Source organism: Phoxinus phoxinus (assembly GCF_949152265.1).
Source record: "Phoxinus phoxinus genome assembly, chromosome: 2".
Classification (NCBI taxonomy): Eukaryota; Metazoa; Chordata; class Actinopteri; order Cypriniformes; family Leuciscidae; genus Phoxinus; species Phoxinus phoxinus.
The window spans coordinates 15,645,939-15,658,350 of record NC_136877.1 but is presented as its reverse complement, the minus strand read 5'-3'; the positions used below and the strand labels follow the sequence as shown (position 1 = coordinate 15,658,350).

At 41.0% G+C, this 12,412-nt stretch overlaps 1 protein-coding gene across 1 annotated transcript in view; it reads left to right on the top strand.

The window, feature by feature from the left end:
- The window catches only part of col25a1 (collagen type XXV alpha 1 chain), a 421,615-nt gene that overhangs the window by 78,381 nt on the left and 330,822 nt on the right, over positions 1–12,412 (top strand). The gene's annotated exons all lie outside the window — the stretch shown is intronic.

Sequence of the window (12,412 nt, the reverse complement as noted above, 5' to 3'; positions counted from 1 at the left end):
TGTGCAAGTCTACTGGAACGAGCGCGGAATTTCACATGCACGAATGTCGCCTGTTGCTTGGCTGGAGGAGGCTGGCTGCCCTCTCTCATTATGTAATGATGTAATTACTGACGGGATCAGTCTGTGTTCTCCAAACTTTAGTTTTGACGATTGATAGACGGTGAAAAGTGACTTATTTGTTACAGTAAGTGTTCCAATTTGAGTATGAGCTTGTGGCCCCGCCCAGTGGGGTTACTACGTCACAACTCCAGTCTATTTTAGCCGGCATTTTAGCGTCTGCTACTGATTCGCAGCCATTTGAATGTAGAAATACTCAGAAATACAACTTTGAGCTTATTTTTCTCAAGATATGTCCTCTAACATCAGAAAAATGCCACAAGAACATGTTAACACCTAGAAAAACATGATTTTCATCGGAGTGGGTCTTTAATATTTTCGAAGTGTTACGATACCTACCTTTTGACTCTCCTGGTTATAGTTTTGGAGTTATGAGTCTTTACTTTTGTGTGTGTCACTCAGACAAAACAACTCTAAAAATGCCTTCAGGGCTTAAGGGGTTAAACTAAATAAAATACCAATTAATTGCAAAATGTCTGTATAAGTGTTTTGAATTTTCACTATCCATCCCTTATTTTGTTAGATTTTTAAAATTCTCAAATACAGAGTAACAAAAATGCTTGCATTGCATCTTTCTAACCAAATGTTTTTGTTTGATTGTAATCCTAATGCAAAACCTGATACTTATCTAACAAAAATATCTTAAAATATTAAAAAGTAGTCTTTTTGAATGTCTAAATATATATCTAAATACATTTTTTTAAAATAAATAAAATAAAGAAATAATGTCTATAAAAAAACAATGGGAATCAGAAAGCCTCTCTATGTATTTATAGTCAAGTCAAGTCATCTTAATTTATATAGGGCTTTTAACAATGTAGATTGTTTCAAAGCAGCTTTACAGTGATAATTTAAGGTAACAGAGATTGTTTTGGCTTCATAGCGGTTCTTGAATAAAGATATTTTCCAGCTAAAGTTAGTTTTGATTGATTCACTTCCGTCGCAAAGACCATTAGTTATTAAATTAGAGACCGCTAAGACGACACCGTTCTCTCTACACAGACTTAAAACGCAAACCTGTGAAAAACGCTGATGGCGCTCACGTGCGCATTAAGAATTCATTCTATAAATATGCGCATTTAAATATATGTGCGCAGGTTTGTAATTCCCTACAAACCAAGCCTTAACAAACTACTAGTCTGGCCTTAAACATTTTTAGACAGAATTTTATCACTTCGGGGTAGATATGCGAAACGCTTTATCTGCGAAGGTCCTTCATCAGATCTGGATACGGCCTGAATCCGGCAGGCTGCGGGAAAACCTCGGGATAAACAAAGACACTTAAATTAGCGTAGATGCCATTCTTCTTATGACGTAACGAGTACATCAGGATTTATGGGAAGTGTTCCCAGTTCCGGCTGACCTAATCTATGCAGCCTAACATTGAATTATAGAAGTCTATAATGTATTATGTGAATGCTACAGTAGGTCAAAGAGATGTGTCTTTAATCTAGCTGAACTGACAGAGTGTGTCTGCTTCCCGGACAAGGAAAACTGTTCCAAAGTTTTGGTGCTAAATAGGAAAAGGATCTACCGCCAGCGGTCGATTTTGATATTCTAGGTCAGGGGTAGGCAACCTATGGCACGCTGAGGGTTAATCACTGGCACGCGAACAAAAGCGAGAGGGGGATTTCATTCAGATAAAGTACCTCGTACCTGTATACAGATCTACATTTTGAGGAAATCCTTCATCATAGTAACACAGCTTGTTATATTAAGGTAGGAGTTATACATACTATTAAAGTGTTAGAATTAGAGCGTGCAGGTCTGACAAACCATTGGTGCGATCACTGTGCATCACGTGCACACAAGTTACTGACTGACAGCTTACAGCTTGTACTGCTGTACATAGTCAATCCAATACATTTCTGAGGTATTCAGTATAGAGTCCTTATTAAACATTCCACACGCATTAAAATGACTGATGCATTGTGGAAACCATGTTCATGTGTACCTGGTCACTTCTTGCGTTTTCTCTGATCGGATATCTATCCAATCATGAAAAGACCGAAAGAGAAATTTGTTTCGCATTCCAGATAAAACTGTAACCATTTGGCACTTAAAAAGCACATAAAGCACAAAAAATACACATAATTCCCCGTCTTCTTTTACTAAAGAATATTTTTGACTTGTTTACTTACCGGTAGTCTTCGTCTTTTTTCTTAACTTCTTTTGAAATTGTTGACCGACGAGCATGCGCTGAGCTGTTGCTGTCTGAGCACGCAACAGCAGGCATGTACGGAGGAGCGGGGCGGGCTACTGTGCGATCGAAGGTCTAGAGCGGCTTGCCTGCCTGGCTGTGCATTAGGGCATGAAATGCATAATTGATGCTACTAAAATTGATGCTACTAAATTTATACTGGCCAGTGAGGTGGCCACCCCTGGCCATCCCCTGGTGGCGCCATTGGCAAGACTCTCAGACCCCCAACTGGCTGGGGCGGAAGACCTGCGTAGAGGGAGTTCAACTGCTGTTCCGTTATACCTCACACAGTGGAACTCTTGGATAACACTGGGAAAGCGTGCCTTTCCGGGGGAGAGGGACGCTGCGGAAGCCACATCCTGCCCGAAGGGAGGTAACATGTGGAGAATACACATATGGACTAGAGTGCGGATCGGGCCGAATTTTTCAGTCCGAGCCTGGCCCGCGTCCGACAGAGCAGTAACCGAACCCGACCCGAGCCCGACAGGCATAGAGATATTTATGTTCGAGCCCGACCCAAGACCGGCAGTTAAAATCCCATTTTTTTCTCATACTAATGACAATTGTACGTTTGTTTGTGTGGAAAGCCCACTTTTATTAAGCAACTGTAGGAAGGCAATCGGAAATGTCAACAGGACAAGCACATCAGCGCGCGGAGCAACAAGCGCTCTTAACACCTGGCACGCGCACATTATGCACGTGTTTTGTTGTCACGGCTACATAAACAAATGTCCGCACACAGGAAGACGGATGTTATGGTAATATTTTACATGTATTTTAATCACAAAAACAAACGTTTGCATCAAGTGAAAGCATCAGGCACATCGGCTACCTACATAATAAGCTGTTTTAAATTTAAAATGTTCAATGCCTTATCGCGCTGATGTGACCGAGCCCGACCCGAACCCGAACATCATTTCTAAATATCTGTCCGAACCCGGCCCGGCCCGTCGGGTACATTTTCCCTGGAGAAAAGCCAGGGCTGGGTCTGCCTCCTCCGAAGGTATCGCTTGCAGGTTCACCATCTGGTCCCAGAAGGGAGTGGTGGGAACCTTGGGCACGTATCCGGAGGCACGATTTGTCGACCGAAAATGTATGCAGTCCAGGGACCAGACATGAAGTTTCCAGAGGTCCGGACACAGGTGCCATAGGGTGACCCGTCTCTAAGAGAGCAGGTCCTCTCTCAGAGGAATGGGCCAGGGAGGGGCTGTCGCGAAGAGCACCAGTTCCGGGAACCAGGTCCGGTTGGGCCAATATGGTGCAACTAGCAAGACCTGCTCCTCGTCCTCCCAGACTTTGCACAAGGTCTGTGCAAGAAGGCTCACTGGGGGAAACGCGTACTTGCGTACGCCCCGGGGCCAGCTGTGTGCCAGAGTATCCGTGCCGAGGGTCCCCTTGGTCAGGGAATAGAACAACTGGCAGTGAGACATGTCCAGGGCGGCAAACAGATCTACCTGTGCGGTCCCGAAGTGCCTGAAAATCAGCTGGACCACCTGGGGATGGAGACGCTATTCTCCCAGTAGCGCCTGCTGCCCTGGGAGATCGTTGGCTGCACGGTTGAGCAGGCCAGGAATAAAAACGGCACGAAGCGACCTCAGATGCTTCTGACTCCAAAGGAGGAGATGGCGGACGAGTTGTGACATGCGGCGGGAGCGTAGACCACCCTAGCGGTTGATGTACGCAATGGTCGCAGTGCTGTCCGTACGGACCAATACATGCTTGCCTAGTAGCAGCGTTTTGAAGCGGCCCAGCTCAAGCTGAGAGTTTGGCGACAGTGCAGTGCCGCTGTTCTTTGTCTGAGCGTGCTCATGCAGTTCAACATTGACTGGACGTGGGCCTCGGTGAGGCACGCTGTCATGTTGATTGAGTCCAGCTCCATACCAGGAAAAGAGATCCTCTGCCCGGGGATGAGTTTTTTTCTTTTTCCAGTTGACTCGAAGCCCTAGTTGGCTGAGGTGACTGAGCACCATGTCCCCGTGTTCGCACAACTGCTCTCTCGACTGTGTCAGAATGAGCCAGTCGTCAAGGTAGTTGAGAATGCGAACACCAGGCTAGCACATGGGAGCAACTATGGGACTCTACTATGGGAGGAGCTACTAGGACGGCTTCTGACACTATATGGTGCCGTCCACGTCCTAGTGAGCTTCCTCCTGCACTTCCGGAAAGAATGGTACCGGGACGGCGTGCTGAGAACCAGCACGGCCCATCCCGAGAAACCAATCGTCCAATGAGGAAGGTTCGGGTGGAGGGGTCCACGCAAGCCCGACCTTCTCGGCGGCCCGGGAAATCATTTTGGATCGGACTCGGGCAACGCTACACTCCACGAAGGGGGCAGCGCAGCCGAATCCTCATCTCCAGAGGACTGAAGCTCCCCCTCTAATGCTGTGATCGACATCTGATCGTCAGGCAGAGCCCCAAAGGACACGGCTGGTCGTCCATGAGAAGGACCAGCACGCTCCTTTGGGGGCTCCAACGGCGGCAGCGCTTGTGAGGCGTGAGGGACCCATGGAGATTGTCTCAGCAGGAAAGCCCTCACAGTGATCCTTAGATCACCCTGGCCATTCACAGAAATAGGTCTATTCTGAGGTCCATAATAGACGCTAGATCGGGGGATAGGCGAGGGGACTGCACCTCCCTTGAGGTAAGCTAGTCTTTATCGTAATGCTGCCATAGTCATATTCACAGAGTTCTTCTCTCAATTCCAGCAGCACAGTCTCTTCCTGCAGCACTCGTGAAGTTAAACAGAAGCTCGGCTCCGAAGTGAAAGACAATGTGTGCGTCTGCCCGTTTCCTGTCTATACCCGCGCTGCGGGGTGGGGCGTGTGACGCGATTCACGCATGCCAACCTTCATTGGCTCGTTCTGTAGACACACGAAAATGATAGGGCTCCCTGAAGTGATCCCAATTACGTTGTCACGTCGACGTTACATCGAACGTGAGCAACTGAAAAGGTCGCTACAAGCTAAAATAGAAGCTCAAAAACATGATTTTCTAAGCCTGAAATTCAGCAAATCTTATAAAGCAGTTCTGCAAAAAATATGTCATATTACAGCTCAGTTCAGTTCTCATACAACAGCATCAGTACAGATCAATAATGCTGTTGAATATTAAAGGAGTAGCTCACTTTAAAATGAAAAATGCCCCATTTACTCACCCTCAAGCCAGCCTAGTAGAGATGTGCGGATGGGCTATTATTTCAACCGCAACCGCATCACAAAACTCATCATCCGTCCGCCATCCATCCGCACCAAGGTTTTTGACCAATTTTCAAAACCGCTCCCGCCCGCTATCCGCTGATTGGGCGATGCAAGGCGCTGCTGATGACAGGCGCAATACTAGAAAGCTCTTACCTCAGAATATCAGCAGTGAACTCCGTCTCCGATCGGCGCACAGGGACAAAAATAAATAAATAGCCTAAATTAAACGCACTTCGGCAAGCCTGACCTTATCTGATAGGCTACTGTACAATATTTTCCCGCATTAGTTAAAATCTCCCGGAATATAGAGCGAGCGCGCCCGCGAGATAGAGACTGTGCTCCAAACTGCGTAGCGCGTGCACGGCAGAGAGGGAGAGAGAGAGAGCAAGAGACCGCGCGAGGTCTCTTCTCTAATAGTATCAATCTGGCAAGTTAATAAATTAATAAAATCATTACTGATGTACTGTTTCGAAACATCTGAAGGTGAAGCTTTATTTTTTGATATCATCGCTCTGCTGCAGTCTTGACACGTGTTGTCTAACTCCAATAGAATTTAGAATGTCTGTAAATGCCAATCCCAATGCGTCTTTTTCATTGTCTACAAAATCACCAACAATTAAGTCTTTGTCTGCAGTACTCATTTTCTGTATGGTGCCCTGGTGACCTGGTCCTGTATACAGTAGCCAGCACAGATCTCAAATGGGATTTTTCCCTTACAGTGGATAACATTACATAAAGCACCATTACTTCAAAAGTATTTTACTTGAAACTAGACCTCTGAGTAATACTGGAAATAATACTTATTACAGCTAACTAAATTACAGCAACACTCATTTCAGCCTTTCAGATGAGGCTTGTTTATAAGGGGTAGTCTCATTTGAAGTATTGTAATCGTCTTTAGCCAGGTTTCTGTCAAACACAGCGCATCTAGGTTATCATCTGACTGTGATCATATCATTAACAAAAAGTGCTTTTGTACAAAAATATCTAATATTCAGCAAACTTCATTTGTTCATCTGTATTATATTTGTGTTTTATTTGTTGAACATCAATTACATTTTTACCCTTAAATGGGTTTGGGTTGAGAACAGACACATCTAAGTAAAAGTGTCTCTATGTGTTGGTATTTATCTGACTTTTATTAACTATTAACTATGTGATAAGGTGACTAGCAGATGATCGTTTTTTTTTTGCCAGAATGTCTGCTTCCTGACCTGGGCCGCAGTTAGTCAAGTTTCAACTCTAAACCCATATTACTAGAGATAAGAGCGACACCACCCCAGGAGGGATGAATACCATCTCTTTTCAACAGGTCAGGTCTGCCCCAAAAACTTTTTCAATTGTCTATGAACCCAATGTTATACTGAGGACACTACTTCTACAGCCAGCCATTGAGTGACGACAGTCTGCTATGTATCTCATCACTCCTGCGAACAGGAGGGGGCCAGAGGATATTACAGTGTCTGACATCGTACTTGCAAGTTCACACACCTCTTTAATGTTATTTTTAGTAATCTCTGACTGGTGAAGTCGGATATTATTAGTGCCAACATGAATAATAATCTTGTGACTTGTAACATGTGACTATAGTGGCTGGTGTCTCTATTTTCATATTCCGTACAATAGAATTGCCAATAACTAGGGAACTTTCAAATGGTTTCTCAGTGTCACTGAGTGGGGAGAACGTGTTTGATGTTCTTATCGGAACACAACAGCAGATTTTTGTCCCGACGATGCCATCTCACAGTCACTCAGTTGCCCTGCAGCAGGGACTCTGCAACCGAACAATATACGGGGCTCGCTAGGCTAGTCGCATCCAAAGCAGTATCTAGAGCCCTTTTATTTTTACTATCCTTGATTAAAGTTTTGATGCGTGTCTCTAGTTCTGAAATTTTCTCTGTCAGGCTGACGATTTCCCTGTATTTATCACTTGTGAAATCATTTCTGACAGAGAAGGCTACGTTAAACATGTGGTAGGCAGTGCAAGTGACAATAACAGGAGAAGAAGCCATGACTCACCATGTTTGTTGAATTATCCCGACTTACCACAGTTGTTTGATGGACTCCTAAAAAAGGAGAGAGCGAGAGAAAAAAAGACAGCCTAGCGGAATGCTAACACGTTGTGCTAGCGATAGCAACTAGATTAAAAGCTAGCGATGTCAGATTAATGTGATATCCAATATTAGACAATATCAGATATATGGTGATGAGTAAGTTATTTTTAGCAATATAAACAACAATGAATTATAGTTAACAGAGATTAACAATAAAGCTACAGAAACCACTCAGCAGCGAGGCAGACAGGAACCAGAAACAATTAGACTTAAAATAAATGTGAATGATAATTTTTTTTTTTTTTTATCTTATTGGAATCAAAATTAGTAATTGATAAGAATCAGAATCGATACAATTCAAATGACACCCAACCCTATTCCTTACCACTATCTTTTTTTATTATTTGTATAATCATTTTAATAGAAACCGGAATCGGAACAGGATTTTTTTTTTACAATTCCCAACCCTAGCCAAGATATAGCATACTCTAATTTTGGGTCAACAATGTTAACTTCACATTATCATAACTTTTGAACAACTAAGAATCTGACAAATTATGAAGGCAGAGTAGTGAAATCGTAATATAAGATATTGAATGTGATCAGAGGGGAGTACAATTTTTCTTTTAGGATTTAAAAGTGAAATGAAAGTTACATTTTGAACTGGTGGTGGCGCTATTGAGTTTGACCTAGAGACCCCCAAAGTTGGTCAGATTCAAGATCACCTGCTAAATTTCATAATTGTCATATGTATTGTTCATATGGCTGCCATAAACAGCTGTTATGGAAGAATAATAATAAAGATGAATAAAAAAAGAAACCAACAGATACAATAGAGAATACACACCTTCAGTGCTTGGACCCTAATATGAAAACCAACAATTACAATAGGGGCTATGCACCTTCTGTGCTTGGCCCCTGATAAGTAGAAAACTAATAGAAACAATATGGACTACTCTGTCATATTTTGTCATAAATAACCTCATATTCCTTATGCTCTCTCTTAAAATTCTCATGATGATTTAAACATGGGTCCCTAAAAAATTGCAAAATTGTTTTAGGCTGAACAAAAGTACCTTACATTACCACTCTGTTATTATAGTCAGGACTCAGAAATTGGTGTCCAATCTTGTTAAATGATTTTTGACTATATGGAAGTTTCTGATACATAAATCTGCAAACAGTTGATCAAAGCTTTTAATTTATATTCCATTTGGCTTCCATTTCCATTTCTCCACACTAAATAGGGTGAAATTATATGCAACAAATTATTGACTGCTAAGACCTTTACAATAGTAATACTTTAATCATGACAAGTGTTTGTTCAAAAGAAATATGAGAAAAAGACAGTATTCAAGTGTAGAGGAGACAATCAAAACAGTAAAAAACAAAAACAAAAAAAAACTTCAGAGGAAACCCATTTAATGAAATTTGTTCCATTGATCTGCTCCACTCCTGGAGCTAGTTCGTATTTCTACTGTAGGACAGCCAGAATATGAGGATTCATAGTAATGACTGTCCATAGACATATTTTTTTCATGGTTTTTGGAAACCATGCAATGGCTGCAAATGTGTTTTTCGAATCCATAATTCAGTCAGTTCGATCTGTAAAACGATTTATTTTCATGACATTTTCTTTTGTTGTGCTTTCAAATCCTCTAACAATGCAGATAAATTGAATCCTTTTAAGAACATTTTTAGGGAGTGCAAATTGATCTCTGTGTTTCATGAATGAGGCACCTTGTCTTTTCCCAGGCCAGGGGAACATTTTGATGATGTTCCTGGGGGTGTTCAACAGCCTTGATCACAGTCAGATGAAAGAGGAAAGATGGGAGACATAATATTTGGATGATTTGCTGAAAAAAGAAAACATCGACTATCAATCACAGACCTCTTACAGATGATAGTAAGCCATTCACGATACATGGTGTGTTTGAATAAGGGTCAGATGGGGATCTTTTTTTTTTATGCTAGAAATTCTAGGCATTCTACAAACTATAAGCAGTGTTGGGCAAGTTACTTCAAAACTGTAATGCGTTATTTATTACTTGTTACTGTCATTTCAAAGTAATTCGTTACATTACAATATTACTGTATTTAAAATGTAAGGCATTGCACTACTATTGCATTACTTTTAAGTTACTCTCACCAAAATGACTGCATATATGGATTTGGCAATCTAAATGTAGCTCATGAATCCGGCAGCATATCTTCAACAACATACTCCGCCACAAGTCTCCTCACCTCTTGAGGCTGAAGTAGTATCTCAGATCGGGAGAACGTTAATTTTAGCTGCTTCATCGTCGTGTTATCGCCACTGTCATCCTCTGCGTTCTTCCGTTTTGCTGCTAACTTCACGTGACTGTGGCACCTCTGTAAGTGTTTGGTTAAATTCCTGGTGCTATTTCGGGAAGTTGACAGTTCTTTAGGTGTAACACACAAAGTGCATATGACTACGATGTTCTTCATATCCTTATTTTTCACAAACTTAAAGTAATGGGCATATGCCCATCTGGAGAATGTACTATCCGGCGATGTTAGATCAGCTGCAGGCTCACTCATCTCTGCTCTGTCTGACTACAGGAAGTGAAACATTTTGCGCGCAATGCGCAGACGTTTTTCCTCTGCTGATCTCGCGGTGATTTTGGCGAATTTGTATGAAGAAAAAAAAACTACCACTTTATTCCGGGTTAACTAACATGCATTGTAACGCGCGTTACTGACATATGTACCGAGTAAAATATTATATTTTTTCCCCCTGTAATGCCTTACATTACCGCGTTACAGCAAAAAGCAATGCATTACAGTCATTAATTACTTTTGTAATGCGTTACTCCCAACACTGACTATAAGTAACTTTCAGCACCCACCTCTTCACAGAAGGCTGTGAATAACCTAGAGTTTGTTTCTCTCTCTAGCTTCAACAAAGTTAACAATCATTGTAGCCTGTTGTAGAATTTAATTAAGTTTATATTATTAAGTACATCTTAAATTAAAAAACAGTGTTGAAGCAACTTAGTGTGGCAAAAGCTTTTATCTGCTCGACTACACCAGAGTGGCCCAGTTTATTTCCTTTGGTATCATAAAAAGTCCATGATCCATCACTCCAAAAATATCCTTTGCAGTTGTAGTGGTGTAGCTTATCACAAAACAAAAAGTCCTCTTGTTCTTCCTAAATCCATTCATAGAGACATTTTTTAAATGTCTGTTGACTAATCTATCTGGATAGTCATTTGCACACAGCACACTGTTCTTTGACGTTTTCAAACATGCATGGGATGCAACTTGACTGTGTCATTTGAAAGCGGTGTCCAAACTTGTTAAATTATTTTTAAGTTTCCCCTATATTGTGCGTTTATTTCTGTTTGGAAGTTTTCTCAACTACAAGGAGCTTCTTAACCACAACACATGTTTTATTTCAGTCGGTGTACAAGCCAATTATTTTGCTTTTCAATATTTCTATCATCAACTTTTGTTTGAGAGTTTGATGTTTATCGGCTGACAGTTAGTTGGATACAAGATACAAATTTTCCATGTTGTTTGCCGAGGCTGTGGTGAAATGACTGATAGATCAGCGACACACATTATGTTCGGCAGGGTTTCACAAAGAAATTGTAAATAATTATTTTGGTCACACTTTAGATTAGGGTCCAATTGTCACTAATGACTAACTATTAACTACGACTTTTGCCTCAATAAACTCATAATTACTGCTGATTAATTGTTAGTAAGGTAGTTGTTAAGTTTAGGTATTGGGTACGATCAGGGATGTAGAATATGGTCATACAGAATAAGGCATTATTATATGCTTTATACTGTAAGTACTAATAAACAGCCAATATCCTAGTAATATACTTGCTAATAAGCAACTAGTTAATAGTGAGAATTGGACCCTAAACTAAAGTGTTACCATTACTTTTTTAGAATTTTAGCATGTTATTTAAAAAATAATAATAATGTATTAATTATAAAATTAATAAATTATGGGAATATATTTAAATTAGTCGCCGCGGCCACCCGGTTGAGAACCACGGTTCTAAGCTTATTTTCAATTATGTAAACAGCGTTGAAACTGCCGTCACATCACTGTTTTTCATCTGCACAGAAAAATGACCAAATGTACTCTACAACAGCTGTTCTGCTTGCTATTGCATTCACAAACAAATGTCCAAGACCATCAGATAAGGATTCTAGGACAACTAACGGAGACCTCAACAAGCGTGGGAAGGACAAGACTTTAGAATAGTCCACTGCCAGTTTCTGCCCTGCACCCATCTTGAGGTTAGGCCTAAGGCTTAAGGCCCCGATATACTCATGGCAAAGTTCTTTTTCATTCTTCACTTAGGGGTAAAACGTTCAAAAAACGTGACCAGTGATATAGCAATATAATGTTTTATGTAAATGAGTGGGAAGGATGATTTTCACATCATTTTGTGTATATATATATATATATATATATATATATATATATATATATATATATATATATATATATATATATATATATATATATAAAAAGTCTACACAAGTGGTTCTCAACCTCTCCTGCAGGCCATGTTTCTGTTTTAACCCTTAAATGGCACACCTGATTCAATTAATTAAAAGGCTTAATGAGTAGTTGACTAATTGATTAATTGACTAATTCCCACTCTGATAACTACCCATTAAGCCTATAATTAATTGAATCAGGTGTGCCATTTCAGGGTTAAAACAGAAACGAAGGCTGCATTCCAAACCGCATACTCAATGAGTAGGTACTTAATTTCAATAAGTACTTACTTAACGAGCGCTAAAAGAGTAGGTACTTTATAGCCAAATCTCGTTAAGTATGAATGCGAACCGGA